The sequence below is a fragment of the Typopeltis vanoorti genome, chromosome 4, assembly GCF_054136105.1.
Source record: "Typopeltis vanoorti isolate ZY-2024b chromosome 4, IOZ_Tvanoo_1.0, whole genome shotgun sequence".
NCBI classification, from domain to species: Eukaryota; Metazoa; Arthropoda; class Arachnida; order Uropygi; family Thelyphonidae; genus Typopeltis; species Typopeltis vanoorti.
Genome location: NC_143552.1, coordinates 125,218,730 through 125,244,510, shown reverse-complemented (window position 1 = coordinate 125,244,510; position 25,781 = coordinate 125,218,730). Strand labels below are relative to the sequence as shown.

General features: G+C 34.6%; 1 protein-coding gene across 3 annotated transcripts in view; it reads left to right on the top strand.

Moving 5' to 3' along the window:
* LOC150107657 (uncharacterized) overlaps positions 1-25,781 on the top strand; it is a 62,956-nt gene that overhangs the window by 3,240 nt on the left and 33,935 nt on the right. Inside the window, exon 2 of one of the 3 annotated variants that reach the window (XM_090391989.1) lies at positions 17,176-17,315. The exons of 1 other annotated variant lie outside the window; for it this stretch is intronic. The gene's annotated coding sequence lies outside the window, so the exon portion shown is untranslated. Of the gene's footprint in view, positions 1-17,175; positions 17,316-19,775; positions 19,923-25,781 lie in introns of those variants that run through there. One more of the 3 variants, XM_090391990.1, reaches the window with a different exon arrangement.

Sequence of the window (25,781 nt, the reverse complement as noted above, 5' to 3'; positions counted from 1 at the left end):
CATATCGAAAAGATTCATTCCAATTACATCATCTCATTATTAAATATTAGCTACCAAACTGATCTTTCGTGGCTTAGATATAAAAGTATGAAATCAATTTTCTAACATGGATAATGTAGTGCTTTAAACATTGTCGCTGTTTTAAGGGATAGACACTAAAATCGCTTTCGAGAGTGCATTGTCGTGTCTGGGATTGTGCAGATACTCCACAATAATTTGATCAAACACTTCACTAATCTGCCAAGTCCCTTTCTCAACTTACCACCTTCCGAGACGAAATTGAATTTAATGTTGAAGAAAAAATGGAACAATATACCTGATTCATGTTATGAGAAAATGGTTGTTAGCATATGAATGCAACTAAAAGTGTGATTGGCACCAAGTGTGTGTGTGTGTGTGTGTGTGTGTGTGTGTGTGTGTGTGTGATTTATGTTCATCTGAAACACAGTACTTTCTCCTACCTATTTCAACATTCGAAGTATTAATTAATTACTATAAGCACGAAAAGAAAGATAATTAAAAAATATTTAACACACATACACGTGTTTACTTGTTTTTCAGTCGAAGATATCCGAGTTTTGTTTAAAAAATATATATAAGAAAGGAATATTCCATCTTATCCTCCATTTTCGTCTTAGGTTTTGCCTGTCACGGTCAACTAACTTAGCTTCATATAAATCAGCTTACTGTTTATGATTGGGCAGTTAATGCTGCCTGCCTGCATTGTTTGCGTATTCTTTCGGCTGGTTCTCTTGTTTTACGGATGAACAACCCTGTCACCTCCATCGGAGACTCACTTCCTCACCCTCAAGTGAAAAGCTCTGATGAAGGAACTTCGCGTCTTACAAGGGCTTCGAACATGTGTCTTTCCAACCGCAGAGCATCGTCCATATCTACGGTGACTCTCAAAAGAATTGCTTATATTTTCAAATAATTTTGCAAAAATATTATTAAAAAATTGTCATGTCAATAAAATGTATTGACACGAACCAGTCCCTACAAACCAGTGTTTGTTGAAAAGTCCTGGCTTAACGGTCGATATTTTTCGTTGCTTAAAGAATAGTTTTTCAACCGTATTCATTGAATTTGATTTATCTGCAAGAATCAAACAGAAATAGAACTGTTTTAAATAAATTTTAAAGTAAATCTCACTTCTTTTGTATCTTTAAGTCTCTCGGGTACCTAGACATCTAAAATTTTGACTTGGAATTGTAAAAGATTTTTTTTTCTTGTAAATATCCTGCATGGATATTTGAAACATTGATCTATTTTATTTTTTTTTTATCCAAATCTAAATCTCTCTATTTGAAAATTCCAAGCAAAAGAAACGAGATTAATCTCCCCATATTAGGCAAAATCTTTTTTTTTTTTTTAGAATTCGTAAAGCTCAAAGTTAGAAACAGTTGGTCTGTTGCCAAACTTTTTTTTTTTTTTCGTATGCATTTGTGTGTTTTGTTTTATTCCTTTCAAACGTATGGCGATCATCTTCCATTTTTTGTTTCTCTTTTTCCAATATTTCTCGCGTGTAGTGATGCAACAAACAATACGGACACTTTACAATCCCAGAATACCGAAAAATTCAATAAATACCTTTCCGATGGGAGCCATCTTTTTTCCATAATCCAGCGCACAGGGGAACAACAGCCATACGGCCTGAAGAAATCTATACGAAGAACCAAAAAATTTAACACGCAGTAGGAAATAAAAAAAAAATAAAATAAAAAAAAAGCAGAAAGCTTTCAATTTCCTAAAGTACTTGCTTGATCAAAATAGGCATAATATTTCGGTATTAAAAATGTGTTTTAATCATATTCGTTATATAAATCTAAGAAATATACAACTTTCGTATTTTTCATAATTATTTTACTAAATGTTAACTAGAGGGCGCATTTAATCCAGAAAGAAAAGCTCGCCCAAATGTAGCCATTTTCTTTTATCGCCTGCACTTAGCGAACAGATGTAACGAGAGTCAGAGCATTAAGTTCTTCATTTGGTAAATGGCAAAACGATTTTCTTTTCTTTTCTGTTAAAATTTTGACCAAAATGCACTTGTACAGCAGTGCCCTCTATTTTAATGCATGGTTGCGAGATATGGAACATTACCGGAAATGACGTGTTATCGAATACAGGAATGGATGATGTAAACAGTCGATCGATATTTTAACGAATATTACAATAAAGTTGAACTGACTGGGCGAACATTAAGAGGTGGCCATAAAAATAGCAGAAATATTCGGAAATGAGTACGAGCGTAATAAAGTATAAGATAGTGAGGAATTTACTGGTAATAAAATGATTTTATTGCATTTTGGAAGGTAGCACTGAATAACATAATTGAATGTGAAAACATAAAATGCGTTTACTTTAATTCTCTCTCTCTCTCTCTCTCTCTCTCTCCAGTTTATCTCTGTGTATCACTTACTCCTTCCTAATTTCTTCTTAATTCTTCTCACATTTTTATTCTATCTCTCTACTCCTCTTTCACTCACTTATTCTCTCCATCTTTATCTATCTGTCTATAATCTCTTGGTTTCACGTCTATCTTTATTTTTTCTTTTCTGTTTTTCATTCGTTATATCCCTAATTTTTCTCCATTTCTCTCGCTCTTCCTTCATTCTCTCTTCATTCCCTCCATTTTTAATTTTTCGTGTTTCTTTCTTTTTCATTCAGTTTAATTCCTCCCCCCCCTCTTTCTTTCTCTCTCTCTCTCTCTCTCTCTCGCTCTCTTTTATTTCTCTTTGCCTGTGTCAATGGTGATTTCTCACATTTTCGTCTTTTCTATATTTCATTCTGTACTTCCCTTGATATGTAGACTAAGTTCTTTTTTCTTTCTTCCTCTGTAGTCTCCATCTTTCGTTTTTTCTTCCTCTTCTTATTTTTTTTAATGGTTTTGTTGTTTAACTTTTATACGTTTCAGTATTTTATTCTCCATCTCTCTCTCTCTCTCTCTCTCTCTCTCTCTCTCTCGCTCGCTCTCCCCGTTTCTTTTTTGGGATTCTTGTCGCTGGAGTGAGGAATATTTCTTCTTTGGAATAAAGTTTTTTGTTTGTTTGTTTCAGTCGAAATCAAGTTGATCAGTTTCATAATCCTCCCTACCCCACAGAGGGGGATAGGAAGGATTTCTTCTTCTTCTTCTTCTTCTTCTGGGTAACTCGAGTGTTTTATCCTGACAAATAAAAAATTGTCCGTAGAACATGTGGCGAAGTGTAGCGAAGACAATTGGGGATGTAATAAACCCAGTGCAGGTGGCGTGAATCGAGAGTATTGATTACGAGTAGTTTAAGGAATAAGGGATAGAGAACTGGACTGTGTATTGCGTAAGTAGGATCTGAATTACGGTTAGAATATACGAATTGTGATCAACAGGAAGAAAATTTGGGAATAATAAACAGAAGCATGTTAAACGAGGAGGCCTAACATGAAAGCATTTTACTTCACTTTGGTTGTTTTTATTCCTTGTACTGTCCCAACCACAGATACGAGAACCCTGGCTGGCACTTATCAGTGCCAAGAAGAGTCAATACATGTTGAAGAGGAGAAAGAAATAAGGCGATGTACGAATTGGTCACCAACACGCGAAATCACGTGCTTTATATGTAAATTTTTTCAACTGTTGTACAAGCAAAATAGTTACCACTTTAAAAACTAACATTATCATCAAAGAAAAGCTAATTTTCCGACGTATAATAATAAACACCCATCGCACAAAAGGCATTGATTACTCGGAAGGGATTATCGGAATGGATTCGCCTTCTTCTGCCATGCGCAGAAGTGTCGAGGGAATAATCGCATCTGTGGTCGCACAGTACCTATCTTTTCTGTTCGGTTTCATATACCTCAGTTTCATTCATTTATTTTTTTTTTGTTTCTTTTTTCTCTCTTTTTTTCTTTTTCCTGATTAAATCCGTCATCTGTGATAAACTTCATGCTTATCAGCTCTCAGAAGTTCGACTCAAACATTCTCCAGGTCAATGCCCGTTCTGCATTCCATAGCGATTCTAATATTCCATTAACTCATCCACGTAACATCGACAGTCATTGAGAATGAATGAAATCTCTTGTCTGCTTATATTGCACTCGCATTAGATAGTCCGTTGATTAAAATCTTCAGTTTCTTAATAACCGCTTGTTCTAATTTTTTATATTTTAAAGTATTAAGGATTTAATTTAATATTGAATAAAGAAACCAATTCAATACAACCCAGTCCAACAGCCGTTTAGAATCTCCAATAATTATTTCTTTAAGCCAGATCTTCAAGATGAGCTGATCGTCTCGGCCGACGATATAATAACACTTCACATATAGCAAGTGGACTTTAATATCGTCCGTGGTTCCGTCTATTCAACCTGCGCCTCGATGCTGAGACACAAATTTACACTTCTGATAGAAGCAACGATTCTTAAGAAGATCACAAGAAAAAAAAAAAAAAAAAAGAAGTGCTTCTAGCTTTGCCGATATTACTCTCGGCGACATGTGCCAACATCCCTACATCGTTTACCAATCATCTCGAGAAATAAGAATTTAATATCTAACTGGATAAGAAAGTTGTGAAACGTGACATCCTGTAGCTTTCCGCACAGTCTGTCGCCATCCAACTGGAAAATTTTTTTTTTTCCCTTCTTTATTTAATGTCTAACAAGACGATATTGATGACGATAGAAAAGCAAAATGGAACTCCATTTGATATGAATTTTGAATTGGTTTCAATTTTGATCTCTTTGTATTTTAGGCTTGATGATGTAATTCTGCTTGTTATTGCATCATTTAGGTGGAAGATGATGCAATCGAAAAACATGTTTCATTTTTTTTTTTTTTTTTAAAAGATTATTTGTAAACGTATGTAAAAGATGTGTATATATATCTACCAAGAGGGCGAAACTATTTTTTTATTTTTAGAACGTTATATGAAATGAAAGATTTCATCTTTTATCATTATGTACTGTATTCAGATAAGACGTGGTCTACGAGAACAGAAGACAGAATTGTGTGTGTGTGTGTGTGTGTGTGTGTGTGTGTGTGTGTGTGTGTGTGTGTGTGTGTGTGTGTGTGTTTGTGTGTGTGTGTGTGTGTGTGTGTGTGTGTGTGTGTGTGTGTGTGTGTGTGTGTGTGTGTAAGCGTATATGCACAGTTGAATAGTTCTCCAGCTATTATGTGTTGCTGCTGATCAATAACTCGTACGAAGTGGCAGCACAAATCGGAAGTGTCATGATTGATGAGGTAACGGAAATAGTATCCTGTGACATGTTCTTTCTGCTCGTTATTTTCAGGTTTCCGGTGGCTTTCCGGTTGGTCTGGTGTCCTCGGGGAGATATTGGTTAGAGTGGCTCACTGTTCACCTCCGATGGTTTTCGGGATTACAACGGTAACATTGTCGAGTGTGTGTGTGTGTGTGTGTGTGTGTGTGTGTGTGTGTGTGTGTGTGTGTGTGTGTGTGTGTGTGCCAACTTCGAAGTTGAGGAGTTCGTTTCGGGAATTTATCTTGACAAATGATTCTGCTGCTGCCCAACAACGCATACAGATATAAAGACGATTAGCGACTTCTCATTCCTTCAATTAGACTTGTGCAGAATAAAAACTTTTATTCATTCTTCTTAATGACTATTTGTATTCCGCTGTGCAGTGGAGCCACCTAGGAAATAGAAATTCCATTATTAGAATAGTTCGTTTCTTAATTTCTTAATTATGTTCTTCGTTATTTTTATACTCTCTCTCTCTCTCTCTCTCTCCCTCTCCCTCTCTCCTGTACTTCATTTAGCCTTTCCCAATTTCTCCATTTCTTCTTCTTTCAATTCTTTCTTTCTTTTTCTCTTCCCCTCTGTATGTCTTTCGTTCTTTCCCCTTGCCTGAAAGATGTTTTTTATCCTCTCTCTCTCTCTCTCTCTCTCTCTCTCTCTTTCTTTCATTAAATTCCTTAACATGAGAATGTAAATTAATTAAAGCTCGAACGAAGTTTATGCACGCCCAGCGACGAATCCTCGCATTCATTTAAAACAATGTCATTGGCCTCTTAAGGATATAATTGTCAATAAAAAACATTATTTATATCATATTTCAAAAAAATTTGTAATCAGAGAACTTCAAAGATTTATTCTTGTTGTATCTCGCTAGTGCACCGAACATTTCTGTCACATAAAAGCAGAACCCTCAACCCTTTCTACAATACAGTCTATACAAAAACGGATACTATATATTTTAAAACGTTACCAACAGAGAAGTGCATGTATTCGATTTTCAATTGTCAATATCTCTATTATAGTCAATCCATTGTTAAAGTGCCAACAACCAATGCTATTCTTTATGACTTTGTTCTCAACAATGTCTATTTCAACAATGAATGAGTCTAACAACAATGCCTTTTATCCCTAATAATTTTATGTATTAAATATATTAGAAGTTTTACTATTTATAAAATAAAGGAGACCAACGGACGGTTTTCTAATCGCTAGCGCTGGTATTTCTGTGCAGAATACGACGAAATATATTGAGAAATATATCAATTTATTTCTTGCCGTCCTTCTCCATTCCACTGTATGCAAACATGCATTCGTCTTCCTCTATTTTTCTTTGTGCTTACCCGTATATATTTCCCTTTCTTTCTTTCACCGTCCCCAGCTCTCTTTCATGTGATGGATACATACATTTATTTCCTTAGCTTGCTGTCTTCTTAAATCCCCGTCCGGTCCCTCCTAGAGCATCCATCTCATTTATCTCTGTCGATGTATTGTGGAGATTCTCCGTACCTTTCTATCATCTCCTTTGTTTAAAACGATCCCCTAAGAGGATGCTGGTATTCTGTAGCATTAATCCCTTTTCGATTTGACTGGCATGTGAACTGTCTTAAAAGAAACGCAGCTAAGCTCCCCCAACATCCCCATAAATATATTGTTATCATTTCTTATAGAAGGTCTTTTAAATTCGTTTCCAAACTTTCCTAATTTGTCTAGCTTGGAGGACAGTTCTTAGATGACATTTGTCCACGCTGTTCCATTTGTCACCAGAAATGCCCGGATGTCCACATCGTTACATTCATAACATAAGGTTTTATCTGTATACCGCAATATTTCATCTTCTCGCAGACCTTAGAAAAATCGTTTGCGCAACAGAGCGATAGTAGCGCCATCTAACCGAAATGAAAACTATTAATTAACATCATGAATAATTAAATTTCATAATTCCTTGGCTTTGCAATTGGCTCAAAAATTTATTGAGAACATTTTTCATCGGTTCAGCATACGGGTGTAAAGGATAACAAAGTGGTAATTAAAGGTACATATTAAGTTACAGTTTGACATCCACTTCATTTATCCATTAGAATTCATCTTCAGGAATGGGAATGTAACATTATAGTGGATAGGCTTTTGTTGTCTCATTTAGTAGCCTCAACAGTTCAATCATTTCATTGTTGATAGTAAGTAATTATTCCTGATCTTCATCTAAAATGAATACTTCATCATTTCTTATTTTTCTGCATTTTCAGTATAAGGGAAGCATTTATAACGACTTTTCTTATTTCGACTACCTCATATGGAGGTGGAAAACGCCCCCCCCCCAACCTAGAAACCAGTCAAGAGAAAAGAAAACATTAATACACATAAATGCAACGCCTCATGGCCTTATTTGTTTTGAAGAATTTAAACAAGTAACCCTATTGAAATAAAGTGTGGATTTCTCTTTGCAGACTGTACTTCAGATCTCCATGGCAACAAGTTCTCATCTCAGACGAGCTACTAATTTGACATATATTTGCTTTAATCATGTCTCAGTTTTTTCTTCCTTATTCTGCTTATTTATTTATTTATTTTTTTGGCAGACTATTCCTCTGGGGAAAACCCAAATTTTCCTTACCCCCTCTCTCTCTCTCGGTCTGTTTATCCATTTCTGTCTCTCTGTTTCTTTTTACTATTTTATCAACGTAAGAAACACCCCCCCCCCCCCACACACACGCTTATCTATTTGCGACGTCTAGTTAGGAGCGAATCCTCGAGGCATTTAGGTCCTTGTGACGTCACCTTATTGGAGTAACCACAGTGAATACCTCCGGTGCATTTAAATGTGTAATTCAGAGACCATCTAATTACCCCGATTGGCACTGTGTGTGGAGAGGCAATTAAAGCGTAGCATTAATTAACTGGCAACTTCCTTCATGTCCGTGCAGAACAGAAAACGTTAAGTTAAACCGAAGCTCAAAAACTCTTCTTGGAAATACTCCCGAACATTCCGAGACATTAACACTTGTTCATATTTTGTTGAAAGGCGAGTGCAATTTCTGCCTCCCTTCACACCCCTCCTTACCTTTTCCCTGCTTCGTTAAATCTTGTTTATCTAAAGAATTCTTGGTTAATGTCGCATTACCGAGTCTAAAATTTAAGCAGCTTCCGTTGTATACTCTCGTTCCTCGATCATTAATTCCACGCTTTCTTTAAAATCCTTTTTACCGCCCGTAAGAGTCATTTTACTGCCGATTTTGTTCAGATTAACAGCGCAGAGCTTCGTATTTTTTCATTTTATTTTTATTTTAAATTTAATCCATCAGCCTAGAGAAAGGAGGAGTTACATAACCACTTTCTTTACGTAGCGATCTCGATTAATCAAATGAAACGACTATAATAACCATTTTCCTCTTTCCTTTAACTATTTTCTTCCAAAAGGGGGCCCCCCCTGGTGATTAAAAGATTTGACGTCAGTTTTGCACTGATCTCCGCCCAATTTTCAGCGTGTGTGAATCTTTAATTCATCCTAATGAGATGTTTAATAACATAATTAGCTTCATTAAATGCCTTTTTTTTTTTAAATCCATTCTTGGAATTACCATTTCTGTTTCAAAACATCGGCAAAAAGGCTAATCTTAGATGGCATAATTTTGTCGGGGATATTTTGGATAATAGTGGAATGTAACAATATTAAAATAATTCGGTTATATGAATTTTTGAACGGGCAGTACGATGAATACCACTAAACAAATCAACAACACCGAAGAAATGCATTTTAAATCATATAGTCAAATATTATACAAGAAAAAAAAAGATGAAGTTGGTTGCTATGGTAAACGAATTGATCTGCTTCCTTTCAGTGACGTGCGCATGTGCAAACACCTAAATTGTGTTCAGTACCTAATTAGTAATACTATGATTAGTCTAAACTACTAGTAGTCATTCCTCTCTCTCTCTCTCTCTCTTTGCGAGAGAAAGAATCACGCATTAAGACATCACTTCCAGAATCTGCAGTTACGCAAGACTACTGCAGTTTGGCAAACTCCTTTAGACCAAGCAACACAGTTTTTACATGTTTTTATTGGTAAGTCACCTTTGTGTTATCAGAGGTTAACACATAGTTTATAACTCCAGCCAAATAATGCGACAAAGCGATTTCGGTATTGGACCACAGCCCAACGATTACTATGCCAAGTTCAAGCGTTCTGTAGCGTTTTCATTTTATCTAAGGCATGTTAATGTTTTATTACACAAACTATAAAAGATATTTGTGTATATTTTCACTCAACGCAGATGTTATAATATAAATATTGTGGTAGTTACAACAAATGGGCTCGTTTCTCATAAATTCTTGCGGTGTTTTGGTATAAAACGAATAACTGCGCAGGCAGACGAACAACCCAAACGTTCTCGCTGTTTTTATTTTTCACAACAATGATTCGTTGTTGAGAGAGATTATTTTCTTCGTCTGCTGTTTCGTTTTTCTGTATTTTTTACTGTCACTTGCAACACACAACTGAAAGAAATGAGCTGTCAGTGTCAACGGCTTCGTTTCTGCAAGATAACAGTATAAATTCGAATGCCAACCTGTCCGTATTTCGTATTCTAAACTTTTGTCTTCTTTTCCCTCCCTGTTGGTTTTCTTAATGTTGTTGTTTTAAGCATATTTCAGTTTTTATTAGGCATTACAAGTGTAGTTTATTCTCAAAATATATTTCTTTCATAAAGGCAATTGGACTACCAATTTCATACGTCGATAAATTTTGTTTGCCCTTTTCGACAATTTAACGAAACAAAATGTTATTATTATTATTTTTTTCATTCTTCGAAATTGAAAATACCCTTACAACCAAACTAAAGTTTTTGATTACTTTCAGTTATTAGAATACTTTTGTTGAAAGTTTGGTTGATTTCATAAAAGTTTTAATTACTTTTAGTTGTTAGGATAGCATTGTTGAAGGTGGTGTTAATTTCATGAAGTTTTAAGTGATTTCCAATTGTTAGAATAAGTTCTGTTGATTTCACCAATCAACAATACTTGGTCATGTTTGAAGCAGACGATTTCTGTCAACAATCACTAAAGAATGTAATAACTACTTGGAAGTTATCAATATTGATTATTGATTTTTTTCTTACTTACCTTCAGCCAACCAACACTAAGTAAACGGATTTTAAATTAATTCTCAACAACAACAACAAAAAAAAAATAGCTGAAAAAAAATTACTCTGTTAAATGATGAGATTTTCTATTAAGGTAAGATTTAAAACTTTCGACACAACAACATAGAATAGGTCATAATGTTTTTTTTTTTTTTTTTCGTTTTTGTGACGAAACGATTGAATTAAATAATTTAAAACTAAATGCATTATTAGAGAAATCTAAACTCATAAAATAACATTTTAAAATTAAACTACAAACGTTATAAAAAACAAACGAATACAATTATATTAATTCACACACACACACACATATAAATTAACAGCATTAAACTCTAACATGTTCGTCTGTTGCAACTACCGGCAGTTATTTATATCTCTGTTTATCACCAGGATTCCTTTTTACTTTCTTTCTATTTTTTTTTCAACTTTTATGAATGTCCCCTTTATGGTTTTCATTTTTTTTTTTAAAAATGTTTCTTTCCTTTCAATCTCATTGAAGTCATCAACCCTTGAGCACTTACTGTAAGAGTGTATTTTATGTATTTTAAGTACAGGTTTGGTTTATTAAGGTGTTTATGTTTTCCTCATCTTGTTTACGTAGTCGGAAAATGCTAAGAATGCTTAAGATACAAGGTTTTTTTGTTATGTATTGCAGTCTACTAAGATATCATAAAGCTAGGAATGTAGTTCTGTAAATATGACGTCATTGTCACGAGACAGCTCTTAATAGTGTTTGGAGACACTACACAGACATAAACATATTACAGAACGTTAACAAGTGCAATCTTTGTTCTAGATTAAATGCTGTAGGGCGGTGAAAACATTAAGTCAACGCCTGTCTTAATGAGTTAGTTATATTCGCTAAGAATTTACAAAAAAAAAAAAAAAAAAGCCTTTTAATACTAAAACTAGAAATATGTGTTTTCCTTTTATAATGAAATCCCGCATAATTTTGTTTAAACCAACAGTTAATCAACTGAGCTATAGTTGGAAAACAACACCATTATAGCAACAATTGCGCCAGAAGGTATCATGTGATTTTATCCCGTGGAGCGTGCTGAAATCTACATTGTTAGGAAAGTCTCTGCTTCACGTGATTATTTGAAATGTGAATTTTTATAGCTTAACATTTGCTACGCTAACACGGGCAAAGTCAGCTAAATTTCGTTTATATTAGCGTTTAAGAAAATGATTTAAAAGAAATAACTCGTGTGCAGTTTGCTTGGTTTGATAGTTTTTTTAAGACTTCGAAAATAAATGAACCATGATTTGTTTGGTATTCCTATCGTATATTAAAATGAATAATTAACAATAATATTATCCAATTAAGTTTAGTTAATTGGATAATATTATGGATCCATCCATATTTTATAGTCAAATATAAAAAGAAACATAAAAAAGTTTCGAAAATTTACCTGATTGCTTATATGAGAATATAACCGTCGGCATTGGAATTACCTTGGTTTGTACTACTTAAAAGACACAAGCTCGGCCCAGGAACTGCACGTTCATATTTTATTAATGCTTAAATTAGGTTTCACAGGCCTGATTGCTGTTGGTTTTCATTCGAGAACAGGCAGCAAGCTAAAGAACAAAAATCATCTTTTACATCTTCTGTCCAAAAAGAAACCGAACTTTTCGAAAATAGAAGAAACTAGTGGCGCCACCTATTATATCTTTTTGATGTCGACAGCGCCAACCTTCATTAGTATTGTGTCAACTGTTTATGACACTTGTTTCATTAGGAGACGAGTTATAGTGTCAAGAGTGACAGTGTGTTTTGACAAACGAAAGGAAAATGAGTTTCAAACAGAGAGCTGCGATTGACTTTTGTGTTAAACTTGGTAAAAGTTTTATCAAAACGTATCAGATGCTTCAAAAAGCATACGGCGATGAATGCTTATCCCGTACTCAAGTTTACGAGTGGTTTAAGCGATTTCAAAGTGGTCGGGAGACGCTTGAGGACGACGAAAAGCCAGGCCGTCCAAAAACTCTAGTGAGCGAAGTTAACGTCCAAAAAAGTGCGTGATTTCATCAAAGAAAACCCGAAATCGTCCGTGAGATTGATTGAAGACGAATTGGGGATTCCAAAATCAACTGTGCACAACATTTTCACCGAACGTTTGGGCCTTCGTAAATTGAATTCGCGATTTGTTCCCCAGAAGTTGACCGACGACCAAAAAAAAATATCGAATTAAACACACACTGCAAGGACCTCATTAAAGCCGTTCGTAAGGACTCAAACTTTTTTGAAATGATCGTTACCGGTGAAAACGTGGTATTTTAAGTATGAGCCCGAAACAAAGCGCCAGAGTGCTGAGTAGAGACCACCAGAAGAGGAGCATCCGAAAAAAAAGTGGCTTGGAGAGATCAAAAGTGAAGACAATGCTGATTTCTTTCTACAATTCCAAAGGCATTATCCACAAAGAATTCGTTTCGCCAGGTCAAACTGTCAATGGTGAATTTGATCTCGAAGTTTTGAAGCGATCGATAGCGAAAGTTTTTGAGCAAAAACTAAGTTTGTGATTTGGATCACTCGCCGTATTCACCTGATTTAGCACCCTGTGAATTCTTTCTCTTCCTCCGACTTCATTTGTCGATGAAAGGAAAGCCATACGACATACGACACCATTGAAAAACGTTCAAACGGCAGTAACCTCGACCCTCAACTGTATCCCAAAAACCGACATAAAAAAAAACTCATTTAACGGATTAATTGACCGTGCCAAACGCTGCATCGAAGCTGAAGGAGAGTATATTGATTGAAATAAATGATTCGAATAATTATAATTGGCCTCTGTTTTATTTTCTATCAAAAGTTCGGTTTCTTTTTGGACACAGGGAGAGGATGTAATACCATAGCAATCTTATATCAGAATGATAAATTGGAAAATTTTCGGTAGATTCATAATCAATTAAAGAAATATAAATATTAATTAAGAAATTTTAAATTTAACTACAAAATATCAATGGATATATAATATTTCACTTTTTCTTTAAATATTTAATAAAAATTAGGTTTTTTTGCTTGATATTCTAGAAATAACTGTTTACATTAATTATTATTAATAATAGCATTTAATGAAATAATGGCATGCATGAATTGAGGAACTGTATTAATATTGTTTTAAACCAATGAAGAGTAGCGCATTTAACAGGAAACACGAGGTGCGCAGGGCCTTTCTCCATCTTCCCCCCCACACAAGGGGGATTCTCCCTGCCAATCCTCAAATACTGCCACCTGACCAACACTGCTCAGACCATACGGAAAGCACTCGCATCAAATCACCCTTCAGGCAACCTGATTAAATACTTGATAGGATTCTTCCTACCCTACTTCGGGACCACTGGCCACGCCGGACCATGTGCGGAGACGGTGCCACAGTGGTACTACACAATATGTAAACTTTTCAAAAAAATGGCAACGGATGGAGTTCGAGTGCTTCAGCTCAGCCCAATCAAGCTGTACTGGAAAATTTTTGACAACTTTGACTGGGAAAAGCCCGATCTGGGCACAAACGAAGAGGTGCTGTTCACCAACATAAAAAACAGCTGGGGACAACCATTTCACCGGGACTTAGCCTGGAGAATCGCCTACGAAAGACTCCCGGTGAAACTGGTAAAATCAGCCTACAGCTCACGACCGTGCGACCCCTTCTGCGACGTCTGCGGCGCGGTAGAAACCATAGGGCATTTCTTCTTTCACTGCCTGCCAGTACAGCGTGTTTGGCACAGACTGGCTGAGGTGCTTGCGATCCCAGCGCTCATATTCGCCGAAGTAGTCTTGCTACAGTTTCCTCCCCCAGTAACCAAAAACAAGAAACACCTGATTTTCCTAATAAATGTGATTAAACATCACATTTTTGAAAATCAGGAAAAAACACCTTCATAACGAGGAGGATCGCATCTATCTCCGCGTTAAGAACTGTCTCTCAGCCTACCTCTGCCGCTTCCTGGAGCAGGAAAGGTACTTACAGGGAGAAGAGCAGTTCCTGAGGAGATGGTGCGACCCACCAACCATCTGCCAGATCATACGGGGGGGGGGTTTCCGGTTGTGTCTGCACCTATAACACTTTCAAGTTGTAGGTGTTGACGCTATCTCGATCTTCCTTCCTGATCAGCGTTTAACCCACAGGTATGTCTAGTCCTTTCGCAGTTGAAAGTTTTTTTGTCCCCAGGTTGGGGTTGACCTGAACAAACCCGGACTGCGAAGGCCAATATCGAGGTGGTCCCAAGCCCTTTTCAGGGCGGGGTCTTCCGGGCCAGGTCATCTCCTTTTTTTTTTTCTTGGTTATACTGTTCTGGGTTTGCTCGGCAAACTCATTCCTCTATAGAATTGTCTTCCACATAGTCTTTAGATATATTTACACTTGTTAAATTTGCTTAGTCTCTCTTTTTTTTCCTTTCCTTTTCAGGATTTTTCCTTTTTAAAAGTGAAAAAGCACCCCTTGGGGTCAACAGCTAAAACAGGTCAGCTGAGGCCTTTTTTATCTACTCTACTACGCACTCTATCTTTATTTCCTCTACTACTATCTGCTGAATCTCAGCCTATCTTGCTCCACAGGCCAATGATGTGATACGTTGAACTCACAAAATTTATTTATTTAAAATAAAATAAATTTAAAGGACAGCAGTGTTGAGAAAGGTAGGATATAGAATAAGGAATGAGTAGAAAGTGCAGAAGAAATGCTTGTGAACTCTCGCTTGAAATGGTTTAGACCAAGAAGAATGTGAAATGAAACTTGAGAGGAAGAGGCGAAAAGAAAATCCAAAGAGATATTCGAATGACCAGATAAGAGAAGACCTAAAAAAAAAAAAACTTGAATTGGAATAGCGTTCGTAAAGCAATGGAGAGATCTTATTTACTTGATCTGACCATTTCTTGAAGCAGTTTTAGATACAGAAAAGTGGTGGACTGCTTATATTTATATATTTTTATAACCATGTAGTGTTTCTTTGCTCATTTATATATACATATATTTTAATAATTATTTTAATTAAGTTGCTTGTAATTCTTTCCGATTAAGATTTTTCCCTGTTTCACTCATATTTTCTATGTATTTACTAATAATTATATTCTAAATAAATAAAAATAATTCTATCGCTTTGCTTTTAGTAATCCAAATTATTTTACACAGAAAAGTGGTAAATATTATGTACTATACGAAATAACAAAGAATGCTTAAGGAAGATATCAAGTTTAAGATGTGCACCCCCCCCTCTATCTTTCTACAATGAAAAATGACCGGTTAATTCAAAAATAATAAATAAGCCTTAATTGTTAATATACCATCACAAAAATGGATATTAATGAAGCTGCAGGGTCATCAAGAGCCATGTTACTCACTGCGCAAGCGTGAGTGAATTATCGTCTGCAACTTATGAGAATTCCAAAGTAATTAATTTTACTGGAACCAGTTGCAATTGTCAGTTTTCTTGGATAGCAAGTCACATGTCTGGAACCAGTTTGCGTGAAGTACATTCCAAGAAACACGAAGTTCCTTCCCCCCCCCCCTTTCAATTCCCAGTTTATTAATGCAAAAACCATTAAAAACTGTCTATCGTGTTGAAGATATTAATATCCCGTCAGCGAAGAAAGTGAACGTCTTCAAGAATTTCGAGTTCGTACTATGATACCAGGAGTCAAATATACCCCCTGGCTTCAATGACTTGTAACACAATGCACTTACGATTTCTAACTAGTTCATTATTTAATTTAGGAGTCTCAATAGAGCCAAAAACTGGAGAATGGATTCTTCGGAGGTCTCCGGGTATATAATGGAGAAGCTGGGTTCTCCGGTTTTCATTTCTAAACAATAATCCTTATTATCGATTGTCTTCAAGTGATAGACGTAGAAATCTATTTCAAAAGAGAAGAAACAAGTGAAATATCTTTATTAAACAGTATTTGCGTTTTTTTTTTCTGTAAATTTTAATTTAAATATGTTTTCCGTGACTGCTTGAGGTGAATGAAGACATGAAATCGAATCTTCGTTGGTTGCAGAGGACTATAGATCGAGTAACCAGTTGCAGTGATATCAGACGTGCTAATCTTTCTCTAATTTGCATCCACAGACCAGCTAAGTCCTTTTCAGACATCGGAAAACAGACTATAAATATTAATGAGATAACATTTTTGACTGAGAGCGAAAGAAGATCAGGAATGCTTAGAAGGGAGAGTTCTCAAGTTACTGTGTAAAAAGGGTGAACCGATTTCTCCATAGGAAGAACCTGTTTTCCGTTGTCAAAAGTCATACACGTGTATAAAGCTTATGATGCCTACTTTCATACATAAAATGTTTTAATAGTACATGAAAAGTTCTAAATTCAATTAAAAATCATCCCACCGTGGATTTAAACTCTTAAGATTTTTCGAACTGTTTTACAAAAATGACTATAAAAAGTAACTTAAATTACTTTTCATTTTAATCTGGTAACCCATTTTAATTAACGAGCCAGTTAATTTTTCAAACCTTCCATTACCAAAACTCATCCTGCTTATTTGAAGGTCTGAAGTGGTTTGAAAAACCTTCCTGGTCTCTAGCATAGGGTTTTTTCAGATTAATTAACGCTTAGTACTTCATGTTTCTTTAACAATATCCAAAGATATTACAGAGAATGGAGTTAAGAGAGTTTATTTTATTTTATTTTTACCTCCGATATGAGTTAGTTGAAAAGTACTGTTAGAGCAACATTTTTAAACGATTTTTAAGCAAGATTTTTAAACATTATTTTATATTATTTTTATTTATTTTTTACTATCCGGAAAACCTGCTCTAAAGACCAAACATTGAACTTTTTCAGGCCACTTCAGATCTCCAATAAGTAGTCTCACACTGGACGAAGAAATTCATCTCCCATCTAAAGACAATCGCAAATATTCATGCGCGCATCGTGATTCGTACTTTCAACTTGGTTGGCGAGTGGTTGAGTTGGCCAATCAGGTAGGCAATTATTATTATTATTATTATTTGTAGCTTTTGAATATATGTTTGAATATATATGTGACTTTTAAACACTTTAGAATTAAATTTTAAATTACTTATTTAAAAAATAATAGTACAATTGATTACTTAAATTAAGGGGATATTAAATCCCACATAGTTTTAAAACCGAATAAGAAACTCAAAGATTGGAATCAGAGAGTTTCTTGCCGAATATAGTAAAACTATAAAGTATCGGCGACACTAGCGTTAGCCAATGCAAGTGACCCTAGTACGTAGTACAATACCGGACGACTCGTTGCAAAGGTGGGAGAAGTTCAGATCGCTATTCTTAGGTATTTTCCATAATGTAAAAACACATTTCCTAGGAAATGTATGCTGTTATTACATTATGGAGGGAGGTCACTACCCAGACCGGTTTCAGCCTTTTTTGAGGCTTCATTAGTGAGTAGCTAGACCTAATACCAAAGTGTATAGCGAAAAGAACCCTTAATTTAAGTAATGTTTTCATTGCCGAAATGAAGCTTATTAGCTCTTTATACTTAAGTACAATTGATATTTTTTATAAACTCTGAAATAAATATTATGAAAAGATAAAAAATTTCTAAAATTTTAAATATATATTATATACACCTTTAATTCTTTTGTATATGATATCAATATATTAATGTATGATATCAGCAAAATTAAATATGAAAAATTTTCTGAATTCTAATTTCAAAAAAGTCCTTTTTAGGACTTCCAGGGTAACAATTAGCAATGCTGAACCGAGGAAGTAAACTGAGGTTCGGCTGTTGCTGTTATCCTGGGTAATGAGTTTTTGAGTTTGCTCCCTTGGGGTTTTTGCCTTAAGGGAGCACTTTGAGTCTCCGGGGAAGGTGTTCTCCGGCACGGCCCGCAGAGGGGTTCTTGCCGGTGAATTATTTTCCTCGGAATTTGAGCGGTTCTGCTCAGTGGTCGGGGAGCCCGTCACTGAGTGGAACCAACGCTGAGATATGGACGGTCTGTCGCCCACTAAGAAGTGGCCTAGAGATCGTCCGATTTTTTGAGATTTTACCCTTTACTTACTAATCAGGACTTCCAGGGTAACAAATGGCAATGCTGTAGCCAATGAAGTTTTAACTGAGGCTCGGCTATTGCCGTTACCCAGCCATGACTAGAGCTTTTTAGCTCAGTAACACCCCATCCACACAGATTGTCTTCATTCAGATGACGGGATAAAGAGTCAAGGACTCAGTCCATCGCCCAGTTCTTTTAAGAACAAAATTAAATATCTTCCCGTGTGGTAATTATTTTAATATATTCTTTAGCGTTTATTGTATTACATATTTTCAATTTGATTTCATTTACGTGGCGTAATGAATTACGTAACGTAAAATTATTATTATTATGTAGTTTTGCTAAGTTGTAAAAGAAAAAAAAATAACGCAGTTCTTTTCTTTTATAATTTCTGAAACGGACATCATAAGTCGTAGTCTTCTTGTAATAATCTTGAAATCAACCATCCATCCGTTACACATATTAAATGTTCCTAAATAGCCTATGAACGTTACAAGGAATAGTTAAGGAAAAATAGATATTCTCTTCCTAGATATAGCCGAGTTTAATGTATCATGACGGAATTACACACCTATTAATCCACAGGGAATAAAATCTGTGTCGCACCATAACTTTGGGCAGTAAAGTACAGTTGGCAAAGAACATTAATATATATATATATATATATATATATATATATATATATCACGTGCATCAAACCATCTATCTACACACCTATTCTTTTACCTAATAGGAAATTGCCAAAAATAGAACCCTATTTATACTGTTTCATATATATATATATATATATATATATATATCACGTGCATCAAACCATCTATCTACACACCTATTCTTTTACCTAATAGGAAATTGCCAAAAATAGAACCCTATTTATACTGTTTCATATACCCGTAGGGAGTGTAGAATATCTAAATATATGTCTTTGGCATCTAATCCAAAGATCACAAAGTTTAATAGGAACACTAGCGCCACCTATGTGCTATTTGTTTGCTGTATTAACCTTTACTAAATTTGCAATGGCTACGCTTACTCCTTCAGAGAATAAGAAACGATGAAAAAAATAATAGAGAGATGGAGGGAGGATATTGCATCTTAAAGAAACCAGTGCTCTGTCTGGAAACAGATTGCATTATACATATTCCCTTAAGACCCTTTGCTTGGTCACTTAACATTTCTAAACTATGTCAAGCTCTTCAACAATCATTTCTATGTCGGTTTTATCACGAGACTTTCTATTGCTCAGACAACAAGGCTTCTGTGAAGTCGCGCGCCTGTCGCCGGCTTCCAAACGAACGGCCCTGATATGACCTAGTATTGAACGGGAACGCTGGGTAATGTTGAACTTGGGTACAGTAGGCCACAAGGCCGTGCGCTCTCAACCCCTAAGGGAGCAGAAGCTTATAAGTGTGTAGCGGTTGAAACACAGAACGAATGAGGCTAACTCTATCGCTCAAGTATTTAATAGAACGAATGATAGATCATAGTTTGGATGTAAGCCCAGGATTTAAGTGTACTGTTTTCGTTTGTATCAATTAATGCTAAGAGGTAAGTTATCATTAAAGATTTCATTAAATTTGAAATATATTTAAGAATTGAATAGTAATGTAAGCGTGTAGCTATTTCTGTTCACTTATAACCTGTCAATATATCGACATTCCAAAAAAAAAAAAAAAAGAGAAAAAATCTGAAAGCCAGCGGTGCTAACAATACTTTGCCATCTGTAGGTTTTGTTGCTAGGTAACCAATAAACCATTCTCAGTTGTAGCGTGTGGGCTACCACAAGACCGTGGACTATTTGTACTAATCGATATTTCTAGCTGCCTAACTGTGGGATTTCCTAGTTTTGGTACGTGTATCAAATAGATGCCGTGATTTAAACATCAACTGCGCAGGGCCAATAACCCCATTTTCGAAAAGGTACACCTTTTGAACGTTATATCATAAATTTGTAAAGACGTTAAAAAGATGTTTTTGCATTTAAATCTTTAAGGTTTTTTAAAATCATGAATATGTGATTTTAAACATCGAAAGATCGAGAAGACTGAAGTACAAATAATGGCATTTGACTTCATTTATTTATTTATTTATTTATTTTTGTGACGCATACGTGTAGAGTTAAGTTGTGATATTTGTGAGATAGATTAAATGCATCTCTGACTGCAACTAAACAATACTATTGAATGACATAATATAATAATTATTTACTCCTTTGTTTCATAGCTACAACAATGGAAGGTTTATCATATGCCTTTAATAATGAATTGCTTTATATTGTTCGGTTATCTGCTTCCCATTGTTTAACAAGCAACAATAAATCAAAGAAAGTAGAACATGGTAGTATTGTAAAAAATAATGGTTACTTTCTATATATAAAGATCGCTTTCTATATAGTCTAAATTAAATTTGTAAGTTATTAAACAATGTTGATATTATAATCGTAGCTCTGTTTTGTTGAGAATAATTTCTTTATCAGCGTTTGATTTTCTTTATGATTCATAAGAATAAGGTTTAAAATTTAGCGCTAACCTAACTTTTTCTTGTTGTTGCATCATCTGATAATTTGCAAACTAGATATCTGGAAAAGACAGCCTCTATAGGTCTCAAAATCCCTTACGGGACCTATTTTTCCTTCTTCTTCTCTCTCCCTCTTCCCATAAAGTAAACAAAAAAGCTGATTTTTTAAGATAACCGGAGCAGAGGGACAACTTATTTCCCTAGAGCAGAGCAAACCATGCCAAGAAAAGGATAAAAGTAGCTACCAATTGCCAACATTACTTTGCAGATATTACGAAAAATGCAAGTCTTATGCAATATTTACAAATTGTATTTTTCCCCTTCATACCGTGCAGAAATACACTATGAATGACCTAAGATAATGATGGTAGTGCGTGCAAGTGTGCGTCATCACGTGATTCGTCGTTGAAAACCAGTGACCTGTAATAGTTTCCATTCCATCCATCCTTGTAATAGCAAAAGTCGAGATAAGAAGCTAGTTTCAAATCACTAAACTTTTTTTTTCATTGTTAGTCAACGCATAAAGATAACCATACGTATGAAGCAAATTTAGACATTACACACAATCTAGTCCAAATGAAGAAATATTGAGTTTATTTAGGAATAAATATGGTGTCGAAGAAGTCGATATACAGTATGTATATATATATATATATATATATATATATATATATTGTATTATATATAATATATATATATATATATTATATATATATATATATATATTGTATTATATATAATATATATATATATATATTATATATATATATATATATATTGTATTATATATAATATATATATATATATTTCATATGTTCCTTGTAGGCAATCCGCTCTACTGGTTTCAAATAATGTACTGAGTATCATATCGTCATTCTAATTTGTATTTTTTTCGCTCCTTTGTCAATCAGGTCAACACTTTTTAGTGAAATAAACAGAAGAATGAAGCCAGCAGTGTTTATCCTGAATAAATATGAACACTGCTTTATTCACAACGGAATACCGACCCTTCTGCTATGCAAGAGTTTGCCAGTTAATTAACAGCATGCTCTTCTTGCAGTACTTGACAAAGGGTTATCTTAGCGGAACGCAGGCATGTGAAGTAGCTGCGTTCCATTTAGTGCTAGAATAGAAAAATTGTGTAACTAAAAATAAGTTCCACAGTGTAGCTCCAACAGATCGATTTAGTGAGTTGTGAAAAAATGAAACAGAACTCAGACAATTTTCACTGGCGACTTATCTCTTTGTTGTGCAGTTATTGTAGGTAGATAACAAACTACAAAGGAAGGAGTGATCGTATGGAATGCACAAAATAACGAATCAAAACATATCTCTGTTAAAAAAAAACCACTTCATTTTTATGCTGAAAATATCTAAAGTTAACCAAAAATGATTTAACATGTATAAAATTTAAGATTTAGACATCCCTGTTAATAAGTATTCATATTCTGGTTGAATTTTTCCTAATAATTGAGAGACTGTGTTCTGAAACGTACTATCAAAAATCTTTTAATGATAATAATAATTACTGAATACTAAGAAATTGTAATATTTCCTTAATAGGTTCTTTCTACTGAGATGTACATTTTTTAGGTGATATTAGATTAAATGAATGCAAATCAAGAAGTATATGTGTAAAAATCATTATCTTACAGACTAACGCGTTGTTGGAATTTCAAGTCGTAAGATAAAATTATCTTTCTTTACTGCATTTTGTGACAGTCTAATATTAATTGTCAAAAACTGATCGTAATGATTACATTAATTTCATTAATAAACAATGAACTATGTATTGCATTGTTGTCCTAATCACCAATAACAGTATTTATTACTATTTGTTTTGTGGCTCACAATTCCCTAAAACTAGCTCTTAATGTGCAGCAAAGTCACGTAAAATTGTGCCTAATAGCATCGTAAGAGAGAGAGAGAGAGAGAGAGAGAGAGAACGAATATGAAAGGCATGATAACTTTACAACTGCATTTGCGCTCTACTAAATAGAAAAGCATACATTCGCTAATAATCAATTTTTTTTTATGTTATTGGCGAGATAAATTTGTCCAATGTGGTTTTCCGCACTCATCAGCTTCGCTGGTTAGGTTGGGTTAGATGGACATGGAGGCAACTCCACAAGCATGGTTTGCAGAACAACAACAACAAACAAACAAAAAAAAACTGTTATTTCTCTATCAGTCCTGACTAACTTACCTTCAGTTAACAAGCTATAATTAATGTTCCTGATCCTAGATGGAGGATAAAATTTTTTTTTTTTTTTTTTTTTTTTTTTTTTTTTTCCCATCACGTAGAGATGATGCCCATCAGTCAAAGAGCATCATCTCTACGGAATTGCAGTATGGAGATGTGCTTCGCATTAAAGAACGTCTAAAGAGGCAAAGTAAACCACTTCTGTCATATCTCTCGTTACTTCAGAATTTTCTAATATTAATAATGGAAAGTTTTTGTTTCACAGTTGTGGGTATCTGCTTGAAGCACAGCTGTTGATTTTCATTTCAGCAATCCAACTTGCTAACTTTGCATTCTAAAATAATACTTAAAATAACTTAAAGAGTCATTATATTTTATTTTCAATGCATTACTTCAGATCAGTTTTTATTTTATTATTATTATTTTTTTTTTGAATGTGTGTTTGGGGAGAGGACGCAAGATTCGGTGAGGAAATGTAACCGTTTTTTTAACCTAAATTCTTTCATCCAAGATATCATTCTTTGAATGCGCCACGGTGACGTCACAATGAAGAGGTCCATTGCTGCCACTTTCACTCCACCCCAAATTCTCCAACAACTAGTAGTCTGTGGTTACGGATATGCTTCAGAATGCCTTAAAAATATTCAGTGAAAACAGGCATTTATTCATTTACGTCATGATCATAGAACACTCCTTATCCTAATTTTTTTTTCGATTAATTTCGGGCGCTCTACGCCCGAAAAAAAAAAGAAAAAAAGTTTTCTCTCTGAAAATTGCAATTAGTTTCACAAACTCAAATCGAATATTAATTACTATTATTTCTTTTTAATTTTCTGAACCTTCAGTCCATTTATGATATCATTTTTTAAGTAGAAACGTCCAAAGAGAATGGTATACCCTTTCAGACAACTATATACGATGACGGCAATGTATTACAGTATAGAAGCAGAGAAGAGCGCGATCGTAACTACCATATCCCTTTTGATGTCACCGCAGACACTGATATTGATTAAAAAAAAAGTCAGACAGTTTTAAGGGATGGCGCTATCTACTGTGTAAAGTAGGCTTAATGCATTCTCCAATCGTTCCACACAGAGAGAAATATATGACAAGTGGGTAAGCTATTTGCTTTTGTGATGCAATAGATTTTTCCTTTACTGATAAATCCGTCCGGTATTATTAAGATTAGAAGATGTCCTTGAAATGTCTCTTTATTTGTTGTTTGAATTGAAGTACTTATCAGTTGAACATTTTTGCAATAAAGTATACTCAAAACTTAGGATACACCTTGAGTAAAGCTTTTTACATCCGCTAGATGTCACCACGACAGATTCCTTAGATAAATACATTAGATAAGAAGATCATTGTGTTTCATTTTCGCAAATTGATGAAGGAAAAGTTGTCGATTTAATGAATTATTTTAAAAAATTAGCATATTTAATTAATTTTAAACCATGAAACATTATATATTTATATATAATTAATAAAATTTTACTATTATTTTAAAATAAAAATAAAGTATTACAGAAAAATAAAGAAAGAGACCAGACACCATTTCTTATCTAAGTTAAATTAAATATAACAATGTAGCGTTATTGTTTCGAATCATTCTTTCCTAAAGACGTCCACACATCCCAACGATCTGGTTCAGTAAGCTGCACCATACGATCCAACGGACATGCATACATATATTTAAATAATGCTTCACCCCTAAAGACATATTGTGAATTGTATATGTATTAATTACAGATCGTTTTTCAAATATAAGTTAACATACAACAATACGATCTTCATAAACATGATATTATTACTATTTGGCAACATGCCAAAACATTAACAAACATTTGGCACGTTGCCAAATGTTTGTTAATGTTTTGTTAATTAATAATATTTTGGAAAAGTTTCTTGAATCTATTAATTTCAGAGCCACCTAGTGTTAGAATGATTAACTGCTGTTAAGGTAGTGTTTCCACGTAAATTAATATCCCGCTGCCAAAGACTTTGACCCAGGATTCTTATCTCATCTCTCTCTCTCGTAAATGCCTTGAGACATGACACATCGGCAACGCTGTCCTACTAACCCATCCCCGAAAGAAATAAGTCGTTAGCATTTTTTAAGAGTATGTAGTCCAGTAACAAGTAGTTACACAACCCTGGGCATACCTTAATCAAAACTTTCTAATTATAGAAGCCTCTGACGTAATATCTGTCATGTGACCAGCTACAACAGAGATTCTTGTACTTCTCTTCTGTCGCTGTGTCGTAATAAAAATAATAGCAGCTTTATATTTTAAAACTGCATTGTCTTCTGTTGTTGGTGTATTGCTTGGATTGATTTGACACTAAGGATTGATTAAGCATTACACAGTTGTTATTGACCGTCATGTTTAGATAAATTTTGACGTAGAAGGAGCAAGATATTTAAGAAGGTGTTTTGACAGGATCAACTTGCTGTAATTTACAGCTGTTACATGCTGCAACGCCCCTGTAGCTGGCAAACTAAATGACTCTTATTGTATCTTAGCATCAAACGAACTTATTTGGCAACGTGCCAATTTTTTGAACAATTAAATACAAGAAATTTTCATTTGTTATATTATGACTAGTAAGGGCATATGTGAGAACATATTCGACTTAATTAGACCTGAGTGTTTACATTATTTAATTTTACACTTTCTTTATGCAAA